A 23,619-nucleotide genomic window follows, 5' to 3' on the forward strand; every position below is an offset into this window, starting at 1 on the left:
TGTGCCTTAATTGGCCCTTCTTTGGGTATCCGCCATATCCTGTTAAGATCAGTTTATCCAGAGATCAAAACAAGGAGGCAAAATAAAGTGGGAAAGGCTGGAGTACAAGTTTGTGTATATACTTTCAACCAGAGGCACATGTCACCAACTGCCCTTTCTGTGGATTCTGGGCCTTGGGTTTGTTTGTTTTTTGGTACTGGGGTTTCAACCCAGGAATGCTTTACCACTCAGCCACACCCCATTCCATTTTTTTTTTTTTAAGTTTTGAGACTGGGTCTCAGTTCCTGAGGGCCTTGATGAGGCTAGCTTTGAAATTGGGATCCTCCTGTCTCAGGCTCCTGAGTTGCTGGAATTACAGGTGTGTGCCATCATGCCCAGCTGGAACTTGGGTTTTACACAGTGAATTGCCTCTCCTGTGTCATTCATGTGCCTTTTGGTATCAGAATTCCTCAAATTTTCAAAATCATTGTAGTATCTCTCTCTCATTTGCTTTTGTTCTCATTGCTGTTTTTTTTGCCTTTTGTAGTGTGATGAGAAATAAATGTGTGCTTCACTTACTCTGTAAACACAAGTTTTACTTTTAGTATTTTCTATGACAAGAATGGTCACTTATTTATAACTGGTTGTGTGTCCTATTTGTGCTTTTAAATTTTCTGTTTAATTATTTTCTAGTTTTATCTTCATCAAGTTCTTTTAAATGTATTCTCTGGGTTTCTTATTCTTCTGTACTCTTGTAACTCTTGTGTTTTAACCGTATTTTTTGGCTTGAACTCACTAAAATAATTCTTCAGCTCTGATATTATTTTCTCCCCATTTCATTTTGAACACACTACCTTAAAATTCTACACACAAATATACATATAAACATAAGTGGAGTTTAGTGGATAAAATTATTATACTGTACAGATCTGTACCTGGTTGATAACCAGGTTAAGAAATTCAATTCCATTGAAGCCTGTTATATGTACTTTCCCAATCAGTCCTATTCTTTTTTCCACAAAGATAACTATAATTTGAACTTAGTGTTACTCATTCTGATTTTCTCTTTATACTTACCTTCCCATAGCTCTCCAAATAGTTTACATTTGCATGTGTTTGAAATTTTGTGAAATGATGTTCTGTGTATTCTGTCACTTCTGTTTTATTTCATTTTTTTTGGTACTGGGGATTGAACCCAAGGCCACTTCACCACTGAGCTGTACACCTAACCCTTTTTATTTTTGGTACCTGGGATTGAACTCAGGGTCATTGAACCACTGAGCCACATCCCCAGCCCTTTTTATATTTTATTTTGAGACAGGGTCTTGCTCACTTGCTTAGGGCCTTGCTATGTTGCTGAGGCTGGCTTTGGACTTGCGATCCTCCTACCTCAGCCACCTGAGCTGCTGGGATCACAGGCATGGATCACTGTGCCCAGCACTTTTTTTTTTTTTTTAAATTTTGAGACAGGGCCTTCCTAAGTTGCTAAGGCTGGCCTTGAACTTGTGATCCTCCTGCCTTGGCCTCTTAAGTCACTAGGATTACAGTTGTACACGACTGAACCCAGTCTATCACTTTTTTAAACCCAAGATTATGTTTTGGGTATTTTTTCATAAATCTGTTTAGTTCATTTTCTTGCTGCTGGGTGGTATTCTACTGTGTGCATATGCCAATTTTTATTTAATATTCTACTCTTGACAGACACCCCCTCCCCACTCCCCATACTAATGGTGCTGCTATGAACAGTTCTGTGTGCCTTTAAAAGTGAATATGTATGGGCTGGGGTTGTGCTTCAGTGGCAGAGCACTTGCCCTAGCATGTGTGAGGAACTGGAATTGATTCTCAGAAATGCATATAAATAAATAAAATAAAATAAAGGCCCATTGACAACTAAAAAAATATTTTAAAAAAAGGTGTATATGTGTTAGGATAACTCTAGAGTATAATTCCTACAAGTAGGATTTACTTTTGGAGTCTCTGCTAAATCTTCTGGATACGTACCTTTGGCTTGTAGTTTTGCAGTGGTATTCTAGTTCATGACTTGGTTTTTACCTTCTTTATGGTGTCTTTTTGACCAATAAGAATATCTATCATTCCTTTAAATATCAGAAATTCTGTTTAAGAAACTCTTCCCTAGTATAAGGTTGTAAAGATACTCTGTTCTCTTACAAAGAGTTTAATAATTTTCTTTTATATTACTGTACTTAAGCCATATTAAATTGTTTTTTCAAATAATGTGAAGAATCTATTGTATTTCCCATATGATAACAAATTATCTGAACATTATGTTAACTTTATAATATTCTGATAACATTACTAAAAATGTTTATAGATATTCATAATAAATTGATTTTCCAAAGTCTGTAGTGCCAGCTTCTGTATATAAAATTTCTATAAATACACTTACATTAACAATTCAAGTATTAAAATCCACAGTTCAAATATTAAAATTATATATTCATATGCAGACTATTACTAATAATTTACTTTTTTAAATGTCACATATAAATTTCACAGTAATTTCATGGTATATGAACATAGCTGGAAAAAATGAAAATGAAACCATGGGGACAGTTCAGGTTGGAAAAGCAAAGCAAAGCAACTTCTAAATGAATGTGATGTAAGCTTCCTCTGGGACAGACCAGTCAGTCTAGTTTCCTGGCTTTGTGCCACAGCTAGCCTTCTGCTCTGCCCTGCAGCTGAAGGGATTCAGATTTCCACTCTAAAAATAGTGTGCTTTTCTCTCTGAGCCAATATTGTTGCAATTTTTAGATGGAAGCAGAGGGCATTGGTGGCTCTGATATTGGGCTACAGGTTGTAGAGGAAATAGTGGGCTGTGCTCTGTCTGGAAAGTGAGCAATAATTATATTGGGGAAAGACCCATTCCCATCATAACTCTATCTTCCTACCACAAAATTCTGCAGAGATTCAAATAAACTAGTTCTAGAAAATCATTTTAACTTCTGCCAGGCCTTCTTTCTTGCTACCATTTGAATGTCTGTCCCCACTAAAACTCAAATTCAAATTTAATTGCCATTTTAACAATATTAATAAATCAGACATTTGAGAGATGATTAGGCCTTGAAGGCTCTGCCCTCACAGGTAGGATTAATGCTTTCATAAAAGAGTGAATTTAGCCCCCCGCCTTTTTTGTCTCTTTTATCTGAGGCCATCTCAGTACATAATACAGGCTCTATCTTGGAATCAGAATTACCAAACCTGCCAGCGTCTTGATATTGGACTTCCTGGACTCTTGAACAGTTAGCCAGTAAGTTTCTATTCTTGACAAATTATCCAGTCCGTGGTATTCTGTTAAAAGGGCATAAATGGACTAAGATATGTCTCTTTAATCTCTTGTAGGAAATTAATTGAAAATTTATTTACTTATATGTATGAATGAGAACAAACTTTAGTATTATTTTTAAATCCATATTACTTAAACTGAGGGTAGAGATCACTGGATAGAAGCAAGGTTTAAAACAACTCCTGGAAGGATGATCAGTGACAATGTTACTTAGTTCAACTTTGTTATTAAGGAGGCATAGAAAGGTGAGTTCATTTTTCACCTCTCTGGGCAGAAGGTGATTGCGAGCTAGCAGAGTGGCACACATGTGTAATCCCCACAGCTTGGGAGGCTGAGACAGGAGGGTGACAAGTTCAAGGCCAGCTTCAGTAACTCAGGTCATAAACAACATAGTGACACCCTGTCTCAAATGAAAAAATAAAAAGTGCTGAGGATGTAGCTCAGTGGTAAAATGCCTCTGGGTTAAATCCCCAGGCTGCCTGTCCCTTCCCCTCCAACACACACATAAAGAACGTGACTGCAGGAAAGTAAGATAGGCATAAAAACAGACGACCAGGGCTGGAGATGAGGCCCAGTAGCAGAGCACTTACCCAGCACGTGCAAGATCCTTAGGTTTGATCTCTAGCAACACACACACACAGCATATCACTTTACTACAAAAAAATTACTTTAAAAAAATTAACCTCTATGATTCAAGCAGGCCTACATATTTTCATTCATTAATTCTTCCAAATGTTTGAGGGAATTAAAAATACCAAATACAAATTTTTACAAACAGAAAAACCAACTTTATGATGCCAAAAATGTCTTTAAACTAACCTTGGACATTTCAGGCTAATCTCTCTCATAGATGTAAAATCTTAAACAATAGAGCTAACCAAATTCAGCAAGTAATAAAATAAGTGCTGACCAAGTGGAGTTTACTCCAGGAATGTAAAATTGTTTAACATTCAAAAACCAATGTAATTTACCACTTTAACAAAATAAAGGAGGAAAGTATGATCATGTCATACTTGACAGCAGTACATTTGAAAAATCCAGTATTTATCATCATAAAAACTCTCAATAAAAGTAGTGTAGAAGGAAATTGACTCAACCTAATAAAGAGCATTTTAAAATAACCTTCAGGTAACATACTTGATGGGTTACTCAAGGGAATGAAACAAGGGTATCTTCTATAACTACTTATATTCGAGATTATACTGGAGGCCCAAACCAGTGCAGTAAGATAGGAGAAAGGAAAAATGTAGAGGTTGAAAAAGATGATGTATAGAAATATTTGCAGATGACATGGTTTGTATATGCAGAAAAACCAAAAGAATTCTAAAATTATTTGAATAAATTTAGCATGATCACTGGATGCAAATATAAAACATAAATTATATTTCTATGTGTTAATTGCAAGTAATTAAAAAGTAAAATTTAAGCTGAGTGTAGTGGCGCATGCCTGTAATCCCCCAGCATCTTGGGAGGCTGAGGCAGGAGGATTGAAGATCAAAGCCAGCCCTCAGCAACTTATTGAGACCCTAAACAACTTAAGCAAGACCCTGTCTCTAAATAAAAACATAAAAAAGAGCTGGGGATGTGGCTTAGTGTTTAAGCACTCCTGGGTTCAATCTCTGATAAATGAAAGGAAAAGAGTAAAAATTTAAAATAAAAGTACTTATAGCAAGAAAAACACAAAAAATAAGAGGCACAAAATCCTCACAAAACTGAATCAAACAACAAATAAAGTTTATATACTATGTGTTATGATTTGGACATAGTTTGTCTCATTTTCATGTGCTGGGAAGCTTGGTCCCTAGTGTGGTGGTGTTGAGTTGGGAGAGCTAGGACCTGTGGAAGGTGGTTAGGTCACTGGGGGTGCTAAAGTCAGAAGAGATTAATGTAGTTCTCAAAGGACCCAAGAGGAAAATACATTGTTTTAAAAACAGCAAGCCTGATCCCTGAATCCCTCTAGTTTCCTACCTCATAGTGTCATCACTTCCTTCCATTTCTTGCTGTTTCTCCACCACTGTATGAGACAGCCAGAAGGCCCTTGCCAGGATGCCAGCACCATACTGTTTAGACACTCCAGCCACCAGATTTACCAAACTCAGATAAACCTCTTTATAAAAAAGTCCCCAGCCTCTAGTATTTCTTATAGCAACACAAAACAGACTATATACGATGAATAACAAGTGGAGACCCAAGAATGCAAATTTGGATTAACATGCAAAAATCAATGTAACACACCACATGAACAGAATAAAGAGAAAATCAACTTGATTAACTCAAAGACACAGAAAACACATTTAACAATATCCAACATCCTCTTCATGATAAAAATACTCAACAAAGTTGGAATGGAGAAAAAGGTCCTCAACCTAATAAAGGACATTGTCTTAGTCTGTTTGGGCCACTGTAACAAAATACCACAAACTCTTTGGGGTATCAACAACAGTAATTCATTTCTCACAGTTCTGGAGACTGGAAGGTCCAAAATCAAGGTGTTGGCAGATTCATGTCTGATGAAGGCCTGCTTCCTCACAGGTGATGCCTTCTTGATGTGTCCTAGAGAGTGGAAGCATGAAGGGTTTCTCTGGTAAGGGTGCTAATTGCACTCATGAGGGCTCAGGCCTTAAGACCTAATGTTATTCTCTTATACCAACAGAAAACAGACTCAGGATAGTGATTCTATGGGTTGGAGTTGTGGCTCAGTGGTAGAGCACTTGCCTAGCATGTGTGAGGCACTGGGTTCGATTCTCAGCACTACATAAAAATAAATAAAGTCCACTGATAACTAAGAAAATATTAAATAAAAAAGATAGTGATTCTCCCAAAATTGATCTGCAGATTGAACATCATCCCAATGAAAACTCAAGCTAGTTTTCTGGCAGAGATAGATGAATTGATCCTAAAATTCATATGAAAATATAAAGGACATCTTAGCAAATACCAACTTTTCCAATTTACAAACACGTGCACGTCCCTGCATTGCTTCTACTTTCTTTTTTTTTTTTTTTAAATATTTTTAGCTGTAGATGGCCACAATACCTTTATTTTATTTATGTATTTTTATGTGGTACTGAGGATTGAACCCAGTGCCTCACCCATGTGAGGCAAGCACTCTACCACTGAGCCACAACCCCAGCCCCATGTCTCTGCATTTTTTTAGGTCTTTATTAAGTTACTCTCACTAATGTTATGTAAATTTTAGTGGAAAGGCTTTTTACCCTGTCAAAAAAGTTTTACTGAAATATAATTAATGTAAAATGCTCCCATTTAAAATATTCACTAATTTTTAAAATATTCACAGGTGTGCAAACATTCCTATAATCTAATTTTAGAACATTTTAATCACCTAAAAAAGAAACTCTGAACCCATTAGCAATCTTTTCCAATTCTTATCTCACACCCTCCACACCCAAGCAATTATTAATCATCTATCTCTATAGAATTTCCCATGTGAACACAAGTTTTCAATTCTCTTGCATACCTAGGAGTAGAATTGTTAACTCATGTGGTAACTCCATGCTTAGCTTTTTGAAGACAGCCAAACTGTTTTCTATAGTGGTTATACCATTTTAAATTCTACCAGCAATGTATGAGGGTTCTAATTTCTTCATATCTTCAACATACTTGTTATTATTTGTCTTTTTGATTCTAGCCATTCTAGTAGATATGAAGTAATATCACATTTGCCTACTGACTAATATAATTGATCATCTTTTCATAGGCTTATCAGTCATTTTTCTATCTGGAAAAATGGCTATTTGAATCTTTTGCCCATTATTTATTTATTTATTTTTTAATTGTTGAGTTATAGCAGTTTTTTATATGTCTGGTATTTGTTAATTCACCCTATATTTATAGACTCAAGGGAAATTCAGTTTTATTTGGGTAAATCAACCAATTGGTTCTTGAAATACATATGGAAATGCCCAGGACCAAGAGTTGCCATGTTAAGGTTGCTAAGGAATATAGTTTAGGGGATGGGGCTGTGGCTCAGTGGTAGACTGCTTGCCTACCATGCGTGAGGCACTGGGTTCGATCCCTGGCACCACATAAAAATAAACAAATAAAATAAAGGTATTGTGTCCATCTACAGCTAAAAAAATTTTTTTAAATTAAGAGGAAAAAAAATAAAGAATACAGTTGAGGGCTGGGGTTGTAGCTTAGTAGTAGAGCCCTTGCCTAGCACTTGTGAGGCACAAGATTCGATCCTTAGCACCACGTAAAAATAAATAAAAGGTATTGTGTCCATCTACAATGAAAAAAAAAAAAAAAAAGAATACATTGGGCTGGGGTTGTGGCTCAGTGGCAGAGTGCTCACCTGGCATGTGTGAGCACTGGGTTGGATCCTCAGCACCACGTAGATTTAAATAAATGAAATAAAGGTGTTGTGTCCATGTACAACTAAAAAATAAATAAATAAAAAAGATTACAGTTTAGGGGTTGGGGCTGTGGCTCAGCGGTAGAGCACTCGCTTAGCACGTGCAAAGCCCTGGGTTCAATCCTCAACATCACATAAAAATAAATAAAATAAAGGTATTTAAAAAGATGTAAGCATAATATAAAAAATTACAGTTTACAATTTATATCATAAAATTTCAATACTTAATCTTATAAAGATTATGTACATATAGCAATAAAACAAAGTAGAATATAGAAATATACCCACACACATAAGGTCACATGATCTGTTAAAGAGGCAGCACTGAAATTCAATAAACAGTGTCAGCAACAACTTATATATATGAGAAAAAATATATCTTGACCTCTACATAAAAATAAACAAAAAACTTAATTTGAGATGGATTACAGTCCTAAATATGAAAGGTAAAACAATAATGTTTCTAGGAGGAAAATAGAATACCCTTATTTTTGGTCTATTTTGTACTAGTATAACAGAGTACCTGAGACTGAGTATTTTATAAAGAACAGATATTTACTTCCTTACAGTTCTGGAGGATGGGAAGTCCAAGATCAAGGCACTGGCATCCTGTTTCTGGTGAGGGCCTTCCTGCTACAGGGGAAGGCAGAAGGGCAGGTGGAGACAAATGTTGTGTCCTCATACGGCAGAAGAGCAAAAGAGAGAATGAAAATCCAGTACAGCAAGCCCTTTCTTTTTTTTTTAGTACCGGAGATTGAACTCAGGGGTACTCGGTCACTGAGCCACATCCCTAGCCCTGTTTTTATTTAGAGACAGGGTCTTGATGAGTTGCTTAGCACCTTGTTTTTGCTGAGGCTTTGAACTTGTGATCCTACTGCCTCAGCCTCTCCAGCCGCTGGGATTATGGGTGTGCCCCAAAAGCCCTTTATATAGTGTCATTAATCTGTTCATGAGGTCTGGGCCCTGATAATTTAAATACCTCCAATTAGGTCCCACCTCCCCAAACTGTTACATTAGGGATTAAGTTTCAACATGAATTTTGAAGAGGACAAAAACATCCAAACATAGCACTTTGTCTGCAATGGTAGGGTAAAGTTTTAAACAGAATGAGCCATCAACTACAAATAAAAGACTAATAAACTGATTTCATTCAAATGAAGAGCATATGTTCTTCAAAAAGACTTCATTATCAGAGTGAAAAGGCAATTGATAACCTGGGGGAAAATACCTGTAACATGTATCAATACATATATCCTACAAGGGCCTCATTTCCAGGATATGCAAGTACCTATAAATAAACAGAAAAAAGAACAAATTGATTTTAGTAAAATGGTCAAGAGCTGAAGAGGCAGTTCGACATAGAGGATATTCAAATGGCCATCAAATGGCTAACCTGAACGTTCATCAGAGAAACACAAATTAAAATCACACTGAGTTACCACTACTCACCTATTAATATTACAAAATTTAAGAAGACCGAGAAGAGCAGCTGAAATCCTTTACTTTGTTGATAGAGGTGTAAACTGGCACAACCACTTTGGAAAGGTATGTGAAGGTATATAGATATTTGGCAGTATCTACAAATATGTATATACACACATATTAGAGAATATATGCCTACTTATGACCCAGCTATTACACTATTAGATTCCCCACAGAAATGAACTCTAAGTCTACCAAAAGATATTTCAAGAATGTTAAATGTCATAATAGCAAAAATACCAGAAGACACACAGTGTCTACCAATACAAAATAGATTACATTATGATAAGGATTGAACAACTACAGTCTGTAGACTAAAGCCAGCCCATCACTGTAGTTTTGCATGGTCATTAACCTAACAATAGTTTTAAGTGGTTAAAAAATAGCATTTTCTGATATATCAAAATTATGTGAAATTCAAATTTCCATGTCCATCAAGCTTTTTGTTTTATTTTTTCTTCAGTACCAGGCATTAAACCCAGTACATCATCCATGCTAGAGAGGTACTTTACCACTGAACTACATCCTCAATCCTTTTAAAAATTTTATTTTGAGATAAGGCCTTGCTTAGTCATCAATGCTGGTCTCAAACTTTTGATCCTCTTGCTTCAGCCTCCCAAGTAACTGGAATTACAGATGTGTGCCACCAATTCTAGCTCCCCATAATGTTTTGTGAACACAGTCATGTTTATATGTCATCTGTGACTGCTTTCATGCCACTTAAAGGGGTTGAACAGATGTTACAGAGACCATTAGATCTACCAAACCTAAAATATTTACTAGCTGGTTAAAGGAATTATTGCTACACCCAATAAAAAAAGACAATTCAGAGTCATTGTGGATGGCAACAAGACAGACATATCATTTATCTGACTGCATTCACATGAAGTTCAAGAATACCCCCAAACTGCTGGGCTCTTTGGTGCATGCCTATAATCTCAGCTACTTGGAAGACTGAGGCAAGAGGACCGCAAGTTCAAGGCTAGCCTAGGCAACTCAGAAAGATCCTGTATCAAAATAAAAAATCAAAATGGCTGGGGGTACAGCTCAGAGATAGAGTACCCCAGATTCAATACCCAGTACCACAGAACAAACAAAACAGAAAGAAAAAGAATACCCCAACACTAACCTATGGTTTTAGAAGTCCAAATATTGGTCATTTCTGGGTGGAATCTGGGGCAAAAGGAAGATTTTTTTTTTTTTTTTTTGGTATTTAGAGACAGGGTCTCACTAAGTTGCTTAGGATCTTGCTAAGTTGCTAAGGTTGGATTTGAACTTGTGATCCTCCTGCCTCGGCCTCCCGATCAGCTAGTATTACAGACATATACGATCATACCCAGCACAAAGAAACATTCTTGATCAGTGTGTGGCAATTGCCTGTGTATGTAAAGGATCATTGAGGTGAATATGCAATATTTATGGATTTTATATAAATTATTCCTCAATTTTTTTAAAAATTTTTTTTTTAGAGAGAATTTTTTTTTTAATGTTTATTTTTTTTTTTTTTTAGTTTTCGGTGGACACAACATCTTTGTTTGTATGTGGTGCTGAGGATGGAACCCGGGCCACATGCATGCCAGGCGAGCACGCTACCGCTTGAGCCACATCCCCAGCCCTATTCCTCAGTCTTCTTTTCTTTTTTTTTTTTAAATTTTTTATTGTTGGTTGTTCAAAACATTACATAGTTCTTGATATATCATATTTCACACTTTGATTCAAGTGGGTTATGAACTCCCATTTTTACCCCATATACAGATTGCAGAATCACATCAGTTACACATCCATTGATTTATATATTGCCATACTAGTGTCTGTTGTGTTCTGCTGCCTTTCCTATCCTCTACTATCCCCCCTCCCCTCCCCTCCCCTCCCCTCTTCTCTCTCTACCCCCTCTACTGTCATTCATTTCTCCCCCTTGTATTATTTTTCCCTTTCCCCTCACTTCCTCTTGTATGTACTTTTGTATAACCCTGAGGGTCTCCTTCCATTTCCATGCAATTTCCCTTCTCTCTCCCTTTCCCTCCCACCTCTCATCCCTGTTTAATGTTAATCTTCTTCTCATGCTCTTCGTCCCTACTCTGTTCTTAGTTACTCTCCTTATATCAAAGAAGACATTTGGCATTTGTTTTTTAGGGATTGGCTAGCTTCACTTAGCATAATCTGCTCTAATGCCATCCATTTCCCTGCAAATTCTATGATTTTGTCATTTTTTTAATGCAGAGTAATACTCCATTGTGTATAAATGCCACATTTTTTTTATCCATTCGTCTATTGAAGGGCATCTAGGTTGGTTCCACAGTCTTGCTATTGTGAATTGTGCTGCTATGAACATCGATGTAGCAGTGTCCCTGTAGCATGCTCTCTATTCCTCAATTTTAAAAAAAGAAAGACTAAAGCTCAGTTTGAATTTCCTTTCATCTCTTTCCCATTTCAATTTTCAAATATTTGCTATATGAATTACTTTAACTTTCACCTCCTTCAAATTTTTAAGGCAAATTGATGTTCCAGGTTGCACTGTCCAATAGTAACACTGCAAGTCACACTGTATAACTCTAGGTTTATTAGAATTAAATCAAATTAAAAGTCCAGTTCCTTAGTCAAACTAGCCACATTTTCAGGTTCTCAATAGCCAGATATCACTAATAGCTACAGTACTGAAGAGCACTGATATTAAAAAATGGGATCCAGTTTTATTCTACTGGACAGCAATGTTCTAAAGCCTCATACAACTGTTGTTCTTATCTTAAAGGTGAGGAAATTGATGCTTAGAGTTTTAATGATAACTCTTAACAATTTCTCTCATTCTCACAATACTATGTTCACATACTTCTTTTCCCACAATCACCACCAAAGGTCAATTCTCAACGTAATTTATAAAATTCTGTAAGAACCCAAATATCATTGTCTTTCTTTCTAAGTCTGATAACATCCTCAAAGCTAGTCATACAGTAGACCAGGTACCCCCCACCCAAAAGACCCTTGCCATAATTAAGATTCTCTTCTGGCTAGAAAGATTTTTAGAGTGTCAACAGGATTTCACATGAGTACTGCAGAAAGCTCAGTGTGGTCTGAAGCTTTCTCTTTCTTGTAATGCCAGGTTTGCAGACAAAACGTGAAATTATGGTCTAGCCTAAGAATACAGGACAGAGAGTAACTGTTATGTGAACCCCCAATCCCCACTAAGTATAAATCTAAAAGAATTTCCAGACTCGGAGTCCAAAGATTTTTAGGCATTAGCCCCTCTGGACCGCTGCAGTTTAAATAAGCCTGCTTCCTGAAAATTCCTCAGGTATCCAGCCTCATCTGTCCTTCCCAAAGACCCTCTCATGCACAATCCCAAATGGACCAATATCCCACCTCAGTCTCAAACTCAAGCTAATATGCACCACATTCACAAGGACAGCCACAGTCTTTCCCCACTTTTTTTCCCCCACAGGGGACATTGGGACAGGCAGGCAGACAGACAGACAGACAGACAGACAGACAGACACACACACACACACACACACACACACACGGCTGTGAAGCAGGTATCACCCCCCCCCCCCCCGCCCCGGCCCTGGAAACGTTCAGCAACCTGGTTACCGTGGCGACCGCGTCCTAGTCGTAGATCTATCTGAAAGAAAGCCAGACCCTGCCCCGCAGCCTTTTGCAGTTTTTCCAGTTACGGACTACATTTCCTTGAAGGCATCATAATAAGATGTAACCTTTTTTGTGTGAGATTTTCTAGAAGTTCTGGGGAGCCAGCTGAGTAAGACCGCTCAGATGGGATTCCAGCCCGGTGTCCATTCTGGACCTCACCACCAGGCCTGGAATCACCCAGATCCTGCTTGTATCCCGCTGTAGACCACGTTTCCCGAAGGCCTTTGCGTCGCTGCGACATTCCATACACGAATGCCCTTTTGTCTTGACGCAAAGATCCGGTGTGTCCCGGTTGTGGGAACCGGAATCCTCCCTAAGACCCGCGCCCTGTGTTAGGGTTGGAGCACGAGACAGCTCCCGTAGAATGCGGGGGGAAAAGCGGAGTGCTGTCAGCGGCTCGATGCTGACAGCAAAGGGGAGAACGCTGGCTCTGGAGGACATTTCTTCTAGATCTGATTGCTCCAGACGACTTCCAGGAAGTCGGCTTTGCCGGGGTGGGATATCGGTGTCTCCCTCCGCCAGGAAACAGACACCGTCACTGTAGTTCCGAGATCAGCGAGGTCCTGTTGGTACTAGGTGTGTTCCACCGCTCTGAAATTGATGGGTGTGGCCGCTGGAGAGACCTCGGGCGCGATCCGCACCGTTATCTTGGCAAACCGGAGCCAGTCGGAGGAGGGAAGGGTATAGCTTGTAGTGTTTTAAAGCTGGATGCATGTGTGCGCGTGCTTGTAGGACCGCTTGGGAGTCTAATGTTCTGGCCGCTGGTTTCCTCTCCATCTCTCTAATGTCCCTTCGTGTAAAAGGGAGGAGTTCTCTCAGCTGAGAATTGCTTCATTACAGCTGCCACAGTTCTTTCACTTTACAGAGAACGAGGCTCTTTTGAAGAATGTCTTTTAATGTGGATTTAACCCCTGAAAGCATCAAAGGAAGATGCTAGTGTGGTAGTAGGAGCAAATGTGACTCCATTTTGTTTTATGACTTCATCCTGTAAAACAACCATGCCAAGTAGAAGAGTCATGACTGGGGCAAGTTGTTCTTTTTCTTTTGCTATAGAAACCTTTAAGAACACGGAACTACCTAATGGGGCATTGTTTCTGTAACTAGGGTAACGGGGTTCTGTTTCTGTAACTGGGGTGTCTGGGCTAACTGTGGTTAGGCTTCCCTCCACTTGACTGCACTGTCCCGCTTCTGTAACCTGCTGGCTTGCATTGACTAGACCCCCTGAACATCTCTTTTGCGGTTTTCAGGCTTATAAGGAGTGCCCTTTCAATTGTTCGAGTGTGATCAGGGGAACAGCTTTATGTTCTGGTCAGCCGCCACCTGTGCGCTTCAATAAAGGCTTGATTCGATTATACGTGAGTGGTCTGGAAGTCAGTTTGTGAAACCCTGGGAGGAAGCTTTAACTATAACATCTGGGGGCTCCCCCGGGATCCATTTCTTCCCTACCCTCATGCCAAATTTGCCTCCAAAGACGGGCCTTTGGACCTGGACCCCAGAGTAGAGGGGAGCTCCTGAGAGACATTCCTCAGCCTCACTCTGAGGACGACTCCAATCCATCCTAGGACGCTCTGAAAAGCCTCCTGCTGGCCTGTCAGTTCTGGTGAGTCAACTCTTCTGTGGGGGAAAAGGTCAGATTGGACGCAGTCGCTTACACCTTCCCCGGGACAGGACGAGACGTTGTCACTGTCTCCCTGGAGGTTTCCCTGTGTGACCTCATCTGTCTGTATCTGGGGCCCACTGGAGGCCTCCCTGGGAGGCCTCATCTGTCTGGGGGCAGGACGAGACTTCTGGAAGCCCTGGGACAAAGCTTTAACTATAACATTAGTAGATGTCCCATTCCACCTTGAGAGCCCTTTGGGGTGGGGAGGACAGCTTTCTTGCCTGAGGTTGGGTAGAGATGGTTATCCTAAATAGTTTTGTGGACTCTGAGGAAGATTGAGTTTCCTTTGGTTGTTTTTTCTTTATTCTGCTTTTTCTAAGAGAGGTACACAGGGAGGACTTACACATTTGAAAGTCGTTATTTTAAAAAATATTTTTTAGTTGTAGATAAACATAATATCTTTATTTTTATTTATTTTTTATGGTGCTGAAGATCGAAACCATTTCCTCACATGTGCTTGACAAGTGCACTACCATTGAGCTGCAACCCCAGCCCTGAAAGTCTTGCATAAAGTAAGTTAACATTTTCTTTCTTCCCTCAAATTTCATTCTTTTCAAGGCATTTTCTGTGCCCTACAACATCTTCCTGAGGAGGAACCAGCCAGCCAGTGATACTATAGTTATGCTTTCTAGCTACACTAGACTTCTCCTTTCTGCCCAGTTACATATCAATCCTTTCTGAGCCAAGATTTTGATAAAAATAATTATACTTCTGGAGGGAACTTTGAAGACCTTTTAATTTTAACTTTATTAAAATTTCAAGCAGAATAGAAAGTATAAATCTTAATGTTTCTAACAGTATAGCTATACAGTATAGCTATAATTAAGAACATAACTTCTATCAATCTTTACCCATTTTCTTCCTATAATAGTATGAAAATACTGTTATGTCAACTAACAGTAGTTTCATACTATCATATAACCAGTACATATTCAAATTTCCCTAGTTTTATAGATAGGTTTTTACAGTTGCTCCAGGTAAGTTCCACACATTGCATTTTGTTGCCAAACTTTAAACCTTGTTTAATCCATGTCAGTTTCCTCCTGTTTTTTGCTTTTGTCTTCATATAATTGGTGCTACTGATTTGTACAAAACCTGTATCATTTGACCTGTAGACTATTCCACATCTTACTTTTGGATAATAGATTCCTTGTTGTGTATAAATTTGTTACCACATCCCCTGTATTTCTGCAAAAGTGTAGCTAGATCTAGATTCAGATCAGGTTTTATGTAAATCACCTTTTTAGGCAAAAATAGTTCATGGTTGGTACCTGTTGCATCACATCATGAGGTTCTGAAAAGTGTGGTCTCCCACTTCTGGTGATGTTATACCCATTAGTATTTATGTGCTATCTGCATAATGTTCCCTTTATAAAATTTCCTCTCCTCTTTCTCCTAAAACATGCATTCTCAAAGGAGGAAAAAAGTGAGTATTGCCCATGAAGGGCCTGGTTAAGTTGTCCTACGTGAGCTTCCAGGAGTAGCTGGAATTAAGAGATTTGCACCACCACACTCAGCTCTTCTATATATTTGTTTTGTTTTTTTGGTGGTGCTGGGGATTGAACCCAGGGCCTTGTACATTCGAGGCAAGCACTCTACCAACTGAGCTATATCCCCAGCCCTCTTATGTACATTTTAAATCATGATTTTCATCTTTTCCTCAACTTTTTTCTTTTGATTTGTAAAATGAAGCTCATTTGATCTTGAAAGTTACCCTTTTCAATATAAGTTTCGAATCCCCCCCCCAATTTGTCATGTGTCTGTATGTTTTTGTATCCCATGCAATTTTTAAATGTAGTAAAATTTATCCATATAATTTTAAGTCATAGAAAGGTTTTTTCCCCTCTGGAGTTAAGAAGAACACAGCGTGTTTTTCCTTCTAGCACTTTTATGATTTTGTTTTATAGTATTTAGAGCTCTTATTTATTTGCAGCTAATCTTAGTATGTGGTATAAAACATAGATCTGATTTTACCTTTTTTACTAACATTTATTAAATAGTCCATCTTACACAGAGATAAGAGATTTTTATTATATTCCACTATCCTGTATATCTATTTATATGCCAAGATCTAGCATTTCAATGACGTGGACTTTATAATTTTTTAAAAAAAATCTCGGTTCTCATTTTTTTTCCAGGTATTTTCTGGCTATTCTTACTTTTTAACTTTCTTGCTCATTGAATTTAAATTTAATGTTTCTGGGTCCATACTTCTTGATGCTTTATTTGCATCTCTATCCTATATCAAATATCTTATCCACTTGTAGGGAATTTACATCTTTATATTAATTTTAGCACATGTATTCTCAGTGAGGATGTTATTACCTTCAATGGATGAAAATTGGTCATGGGAGTCAAAATCTTACTATAATGGCTTCTCACTCTTCAAACTACATTCTACCCAAGAAAATCTTGTTCCTTATTATTTACTTTTTCATTAGCTTTTCTTGGGTATCACTCAAGCAACATTGAATTCAAGAAAGATGCATATGCAAGATCAATATTTCAAAAAAAAATCAGTCCTACAAAACTATGGCAAAAAAAGTGACTATAATTTGAGGACTTTCACTTGTTCAGTATTTTTTTGTTGTTTTTTGGTAGTTGTAGATGGACAATATGTCTTTATATCATTTGTTTAGTTTTATGCAGTGCAAGGATCAAACCCTCTCACGTGCTGGGCAAATGCTCTGCCACTGAGCTACAGCCCCAGCCCACTTGTTCACTCTTGAAGTCATACTTCTGTTTTTTTCAATTAATTTTTTTTGTATGTGGTGCTGGGGATTGAACCCAGAGCTTTGTGCATACAAGATAAGCACTCTACCAACTGACCTATATCCTCAGCCCTTGAAGTCAAACTTCTAAAGGTGGCCTGCTGTGTGTACTTTCACTGTCTTGTGAATCTTGTTCATATTTAACCCTCAATGCTTTTGTAACCTGAGCTTGGAGAATTAAATAAAAATAGTTTTATTATTTTATAAAAAATATTTTATTATTTTATAAAAGTTATTCAACCTGTTGAATAAAAAATTCTGAAAGGAAAGACTTTATGCAAAGGATCATTGCTATAAAGGAAGGAAACTGCTATAATTGGGAGCATACTACAACCATAAGATCTGCAACCATCTCAAAGTTCAGGCAAAAGGAATTTTCTTTTATGGGAAAGAGCAAACAGGCAAAAAAGAACTGATATAGGGGAGTGGGAAGGGTGTAGACAGTGGAGTTGGAGATGTTGTCGGCAGTCATTTGGGCTTGAGTCACTGTTCAGGGGGTTATTACCATGCTGAGGGGCTGGAGAACACATTGAGGTCCTAAGAGGGTGGCTTTTCTGGGAAGGGCATGAAAGCTGGGTAAAATACTTCCACCTCATACCTTGCTTATGCATCTTTTCCATTTGGTAGTTCCTGAGTTTCAGGTAAACATAAGTAAAGTACCTTCCTGATAATAAATAAAATTGTAGGAGGCCATAATATTGGACTAGGATCCTTCACTAGACCTTAGCATATATATCAAAATGGAATCAATCATGCTGAGGTTCCTTGCCACCAAATCAAAAACAAGTTGTCATCTAATCTTCAGAGAAATCAGGAGAGACAAACCAGTTTCTGAAACAGGCCAGGTTCAATTGGTATAATAACGAATTTTCCTCTACTTTAATCCTTAATCATTTAATCCTTGTAAAAAAGTAACCTAAAGTGGGCTGGAGTTGTAAGTCAGTGGTAGAGTGCTTGCCTTACATGTGTGAGGCACATTGGGTTCAATTCCCAATACCACATAAAAATAAATAATGGTATTATGTCCATCTACAATTAAAAAAAAAGTGGCCTGAAGTAATCTGATGTTAATCAGTAATTTTTCTATTGTTCTCTTTCCCTGTTCCCACTTTACAAGGACTTTGAAATGACAAATCTGTTTGATGTGCTTTGTTTCCACTTTTTACAGCCCTTATCTATAAAAGTAAGCTCTGTGTTTGGGGATGTCAGTCAGTGGTAGGGTATTTGCCTATTATGCACAAGACTCTGGATGTGGGATTTCCTGGACATGCTCTTTCCTATGCTACTGTAGAGTGAAGGTACACTAGGAAAGTAGCACCTTTAGCGTCCTGTTTGACATCATGGAATTAAGGAAAATTCTATCCTGAATCTCTTCTGCTCTAGCTGGTTTTCATTGGATTTGTGGGAGGGCTGAGATTTTTCCAAATTCCCTCAAAGAGGGAAAGTTTAAGTAGTTCCGAGTCACTCATTTTGTGAGCTTTGAGGCAAGTCTGATCTCATGGCTTCTTTTATTTCTCCAGCACTGGCAACTTTGGATTCTGCACATTTCCAGGAGAGAAACTCAGAGAAAAGATGTGTACTGACAATTTAAAAAACTATGCCACATGTGAGTCATTATTCCTTCTTTCCTTCTTGAAGGACAATCATTTCATTGTGTGATGTGAATATTGGACTTTTGTATCCCAAAATTTTCTGCCTTTTTTGGTTCCCTAAGAGAACTGGTCCCAAACATTTCCTATTCCAATAAGTGATACTAGGAAAAAACCACTGACTTCTCTAAACATTTTCCCTCTGTCCATTGTTTAGATGTTCATTCATCGGATCGTTTTACATTTTCACATGCATAGTCTTACTAGGAGCCCTGAGGGAGCAGAAATAAGTCCTCTTTTTTTTTTTTTTTAACAGGGTGGTGGGCAGGGATTGAACTCAGGGAACGCTCAACTACTGAGTCACATCCCCAGCCCAATTTTTGTATTTTTTATTAGAGCCAGGGTCTCTCTGAGTTACTTAGTGCATCACCCCCGTTGCTGAGGCTGGCTTTGAACTCGCTATCCTCCTGTCTCAGCCTCCCAAGTTGCTGGGATTATAGGTGTGTGTCACCAAGCCCGGCTGAAATACCTCCTCTTAAGAGCAGTCTTAGTACCATGGTTTGATGAGTTAGAGATGAATTGTTAAGAGGGACATGTAGTAAACCTTGATCTTCTCTACATAGTTTTTCCAGTTGGAAATGACAGCATTTCTCTTTGGATGTTCTGTCAGTGTGTGACAAGATTTTCTGTGAAACTTTAAAAATTGGGTGGGAACGGAGTCCTGTGAAGAAAGAGATCTTGACCCTTGTATTCCTGTTGTTATTGTAACAACAATAAATTTGTCTAAAAAAAACAAAAACAAAAAAAAAAAGAAAGAAAGAAATTACTGGACCCAGTGGCTCACACCTATAATCCAAGCTACTCTAGAGGCAGGAGGATCACAAGTTCAAGACCATCCTCTATAACTTAATAAGATCCTGATTCAAAAAAATAAAAAGAGCTAGGGATATAGCTCAGTGGTAAAGCACCCCTGGGTTCAATCCCCAGTACCAGAAAAAGAAAAACAAGAAGTTTATTTTTATACTTCTGGAGGTCAGAAGTCTGTAATGGGTCGGATAGGGCTTCAGTCAGGGTATCAGCCAAGCTGTGTTTTTTCTGGATGTTCTAGAGGTGAATCTGTTTCCTTATGTTTTCTAGGATCTAGAGAATGCCCACAGTCTTTGGCTTGTGGCTTCCTTGCATTCTCAAAGTCAAGAATCATATCATTTTGACTTGTATGTTTATAACAAGGTCTCCTCCTCTGACTTCCCTGTTTTTTCAGTCATTTATAAATACCCTTGTGATTACATTAGGCCCAGCCAAGTAATCTAGGATAATTTCCCATATCTCTGGATCCTTAATCACACCTGACAAGTCCCTTTTGTCATTAAGGTAATGTAGTTACAGGTTCAAGGGAATAGGATGTGGACATGGGGGGCGGGGATTATTCTACTTATCATCATACTAATCTCACCCAGGAACCAATGAGTGAAGATGGTTTTCAGTGAGGTTTGCCTTGGAGATGGCCAGAATGTGCCAGTCCAGAGCTTTTAAATTTAAATTTTTATTTTGAATAGCTTCAATTAAAAAAAGGATTTCATAAGGTTATTTACAATGCTGAATGTACAATTATGAATGTATGTCTTTTTGACAACAGGGTACCATTCTTGAGCAGCAATACAATTTTTAAAATATAAAGATGTAGTATTATTTCTCATACAAAGTTATTTTAAAACACCAAGGTCTTAAGGAATTCACAAATCATAACAGGAAGTAACTATTTTATTAATTTCATGTGCACATAATTACCAAATTTTAATACATTAAAAATATGTGTAAATGCCCATAGACTGTACAAAAATTAACACCCCACTTTGTTGAAAGTTACCAAATACTTCCCACCATAAATATACAAAAACCTATTTTCAGATGTCAAAATTACATGCATGAAATTTTAAAATGGTTTCTAAAGCCTGCATTTTGCTCTTCATGGACCAGAATTTCTTAAGTTATTTTCAAATTCTATTAGTCTAGAGACCTGGCAAAAATTGTTTGGAAAGAGTCTATCAATTTTGTTTATCTTTTTGTTTAAAAGGAGAAGAGAAGGGAAGACTTATTTTCATAAAGAATTAATTGTTGGGCTGCAGTTGTGGCTCAGTGCTAGAGCACTTGCCTAGCACGTGTAAGGCACTGGGTTCAATCTTCATTACTACATAAAAGTAAATAAATAAAAGTATTGTGTCCATCTATAATTAAAACAAAAAAGATTTTATTATTGTTTATTAGAATTAGAAAGTTTAATATTCTGTCTGATTGCATTCAATATTTCATGTCCGCATTTCCCCTTTTTTACTTCCAGACCTTTCTGATTAATTGAATTGTCCTATTATACACAGAAGGTTTGTCTGTAGCAATACGAGTACTTGAGAATCATGTTGCTACTACAGTTTAGGCACACATATTCCTTAAGTGACCAATAATATTAATATTATCAGCCATAGCCTATTGTCTATTGTGTCTTACCACCTCCTTCCATGACCTCTTCCATCCTTTCTCATTTCACCTCAAAATTGTTACCATATTTTCACAAATAAAGAATGAATTTTTTGTTCTAGTGGCCGGTGAGTTTCAGTAATATGTCTGTCAACTTCTCTCGGGAGGAATGGGAATGCCTGGACCTTGCCCACAGGGATAAGGATAGGACATTAGAGAACTATAGCAATTTAACCTCACTCAGTAAGCTCTTCTTATATAATAATCAGAATTTGTCCCCATATAATTTCTGCCTCCTTCATTGTGAATTTCTAATTTCCATTTCCAAGGAAAATTTCAGTTTGTAGAGGTAGAAATGGAGTAGTTCACTGTGTACTTTTGTGTTTATCATCCTTTGGATCATGATACCTTCCTCTGTCACTGTCTCTTCATTGTTGGCCAATGAACCTGATTTGATTCTAGAACTCCTGTAGAATCACCATGTTCCATTTCTTTTCTTTTAAGCTGTATCATCCCTAAGCCAAATGTGCCTTCCTTCTTGGAGCAAGGGAAGGAGCCTTGGATGGTGGTAAGAATCAAAACAGGAAGACAGTGCTCAGGGAAATGAAGGTTGGTCACCGCAAATCATCTGTTGCTGGTAGTATTATGGTTGGTCTGTGAAGTAGCAGCTCTTTGAGATGTTTGTGTGAAACTCTCATGAAAGGCCCGAGGAAAGAAGGCCTGACACCTGGGAAGAGCAGGTACATTATATCAGTGTGGAGATATATATATATATCCCACTCTTCTCTCCTATTTCCTCTTTTGTTTTAAAAAGGAAAACTACCTTTGGTCTCTCTTAGGGGAAATCATTCTATTTATTTTTTGAATTGTTTTTTCTCCTAGATGTTCTTTTATATTTAAACTTGGACAAGTATCTCCAACTAGGTCTATTGAGAATTTAGGATGGTCAGGATAATCTGTCAGGGGAGGTAATCTTTGAACTGGGACCAAAATAAAGTTAGCCATGAAAAAAAATCAAGGAAATAGATTCTGGTAGAGGAAGCAGAAGCACAAAGTCCCAGAGATAGATTGAACTTTGCTTATTTAAGGATTAGTAAGAAAGCCAGGGAAATTAGAGCAGAGACAGTGAGAGTGGAAAGGAGAGGTGAGGTAACCAAAATAGATAGAGATTTGATCTTATAGGACCTTTTAGGCCACTGCAAGTAATGAAATTTTATTCTGTATATGGAAACCAGCCCCTGACTTGTTTTGTGCAGATGTAAGGGATCTTTGTTTAAAGATCCTGAGGTACTGGGGTTGTAGCTTAGTGGTAGAGCACTTGCCTAGCACATGTGAGGCACTGGATTCAATCCTCAGCACCACATAAAAATAAATAAAAAATAAAGGTATTATGTCCATCTAGTACTAAAAATATTTTTTTTAATGGAAGCGGGGGGTGGGGGGGCTGGTTTGTAGCTCAGTGATGGAGTGCCTGCCTTGCACTACGTAAAACAAACAAAGGTATTGTGTCCATCTACAACTAAAAATATATTTTTAAAAAATAATGAAAGCAGGACTGGGATTGTGGCTCAGTGTCAGGGTGCTTGCCTTGTATGTGTGAGGCACTGGGTTTGATCCTCAGCACCACATAAAAATAAAGAGATAAATAAAAGTATTGTATCCATCTAAAAAACTAAATAATAATAATAATAGCAGGAAGACCATTAGAGGACTAGTTCAGAATTTCACATTGGAGGTAGTGGCTTGGAATGGGGTTTAATAGATGAGAATTGGTGATATTTTAAAAATAGAATAAATACTTTTAAAGTCAAGTACTTTGAAGGTTGGAAATAGAGTCATCAGTGTTAAGAACCTGGCAGAAGAAAGTCAAGTTGTGTATTTGAGATGCTCATTAGATATCCATATGGAGAAACTAGATAAGCATTTGGAAGCCTTCAGGTGGTGGGGATAGTCAGGACCAATAAGAAATATGGGATTAATCTTGTATCATGGAACCAGATGTGATTATGGAGGACTTGATTTAGACTGAAGGCAAGGCAAAGTGCAAGGACTAAACCATAGGCATTTCACATTCAGTCAAGAAGAGGAGACTAGTCTAGCAAAGGAGACTGAATAGCTTGTTATCAAGGAATGTAGTGTACCAGGAACCAGTGACAAACAAAAGGAGGGATTTGAGTTGGGTGTGGTGGTACATGCCTGTAATTCCAGCGATTCAGAAGGCTAACGCAGGAGGATTGCAAGTTTGAGACCAGCCTCAGCAACTTAGTGAGACCCTGTCTCAAAAAAAGAAAAAGGCTAGGGATGTGGCTTAGTGATTAAGTACCCCTGGGTTTAGTCCCTGGTAC

General features: G+C 38.0%; 1 long non-coding RNA gene and 1 other non-coding gene across 2 annotated transcripts; both read right to left on the reverse strand.

The window, feature by feature from the left end:
* Positions 1 to 4,633: 4,633 nt before the first annotated feature.
* On the reverse strand, positions 4,634 to 13,147 carry LOC139702792 (uncharacterized). Its single transcript, XR_011705371.1, has 5 exons — positions 12,848 to 13,147; positions 8,887 to 8,946; positions 8,218 to 8,335; positions 7,599 to 7,681; positions 4,634 to 5,836 (listed from the first exon to the last, which is right to left on the reverse strand). It is a non-coding gene; the product is annotated as an uncharacterized lncRNA (long non-coding RNA).
* A 2,839-nt stretch (positions 13,148 to 15,986) lies between these two features.
* Positions 15,987 to 16,059, reverse strand: Trnas-cga (transfer RNA serine (anticodon CGA)). The gene has a single exon. It is a non-coding gene; the product is annotated as a tRNA-Ser (tRNA).
* Between the last annotated feature and the right edge of the window lie 7,560 nt (positions 16,060 to 23,619).

The sequence above is a fragment of the Marmota flaviventris genome, chromosome 18 (genome assembly GCF_047511675.1).
Source record: "Marmota flaviventris isolate mMarFla1 chromosome 18, mMarFla1.hap1, whole genome shotgun sequence".
Lineage (NCBI taxonomy): Eukaryota > Metazoa > Chordata > Mammalia > Rodentia > Sciuridae > Marmota > Marmota flaviventris.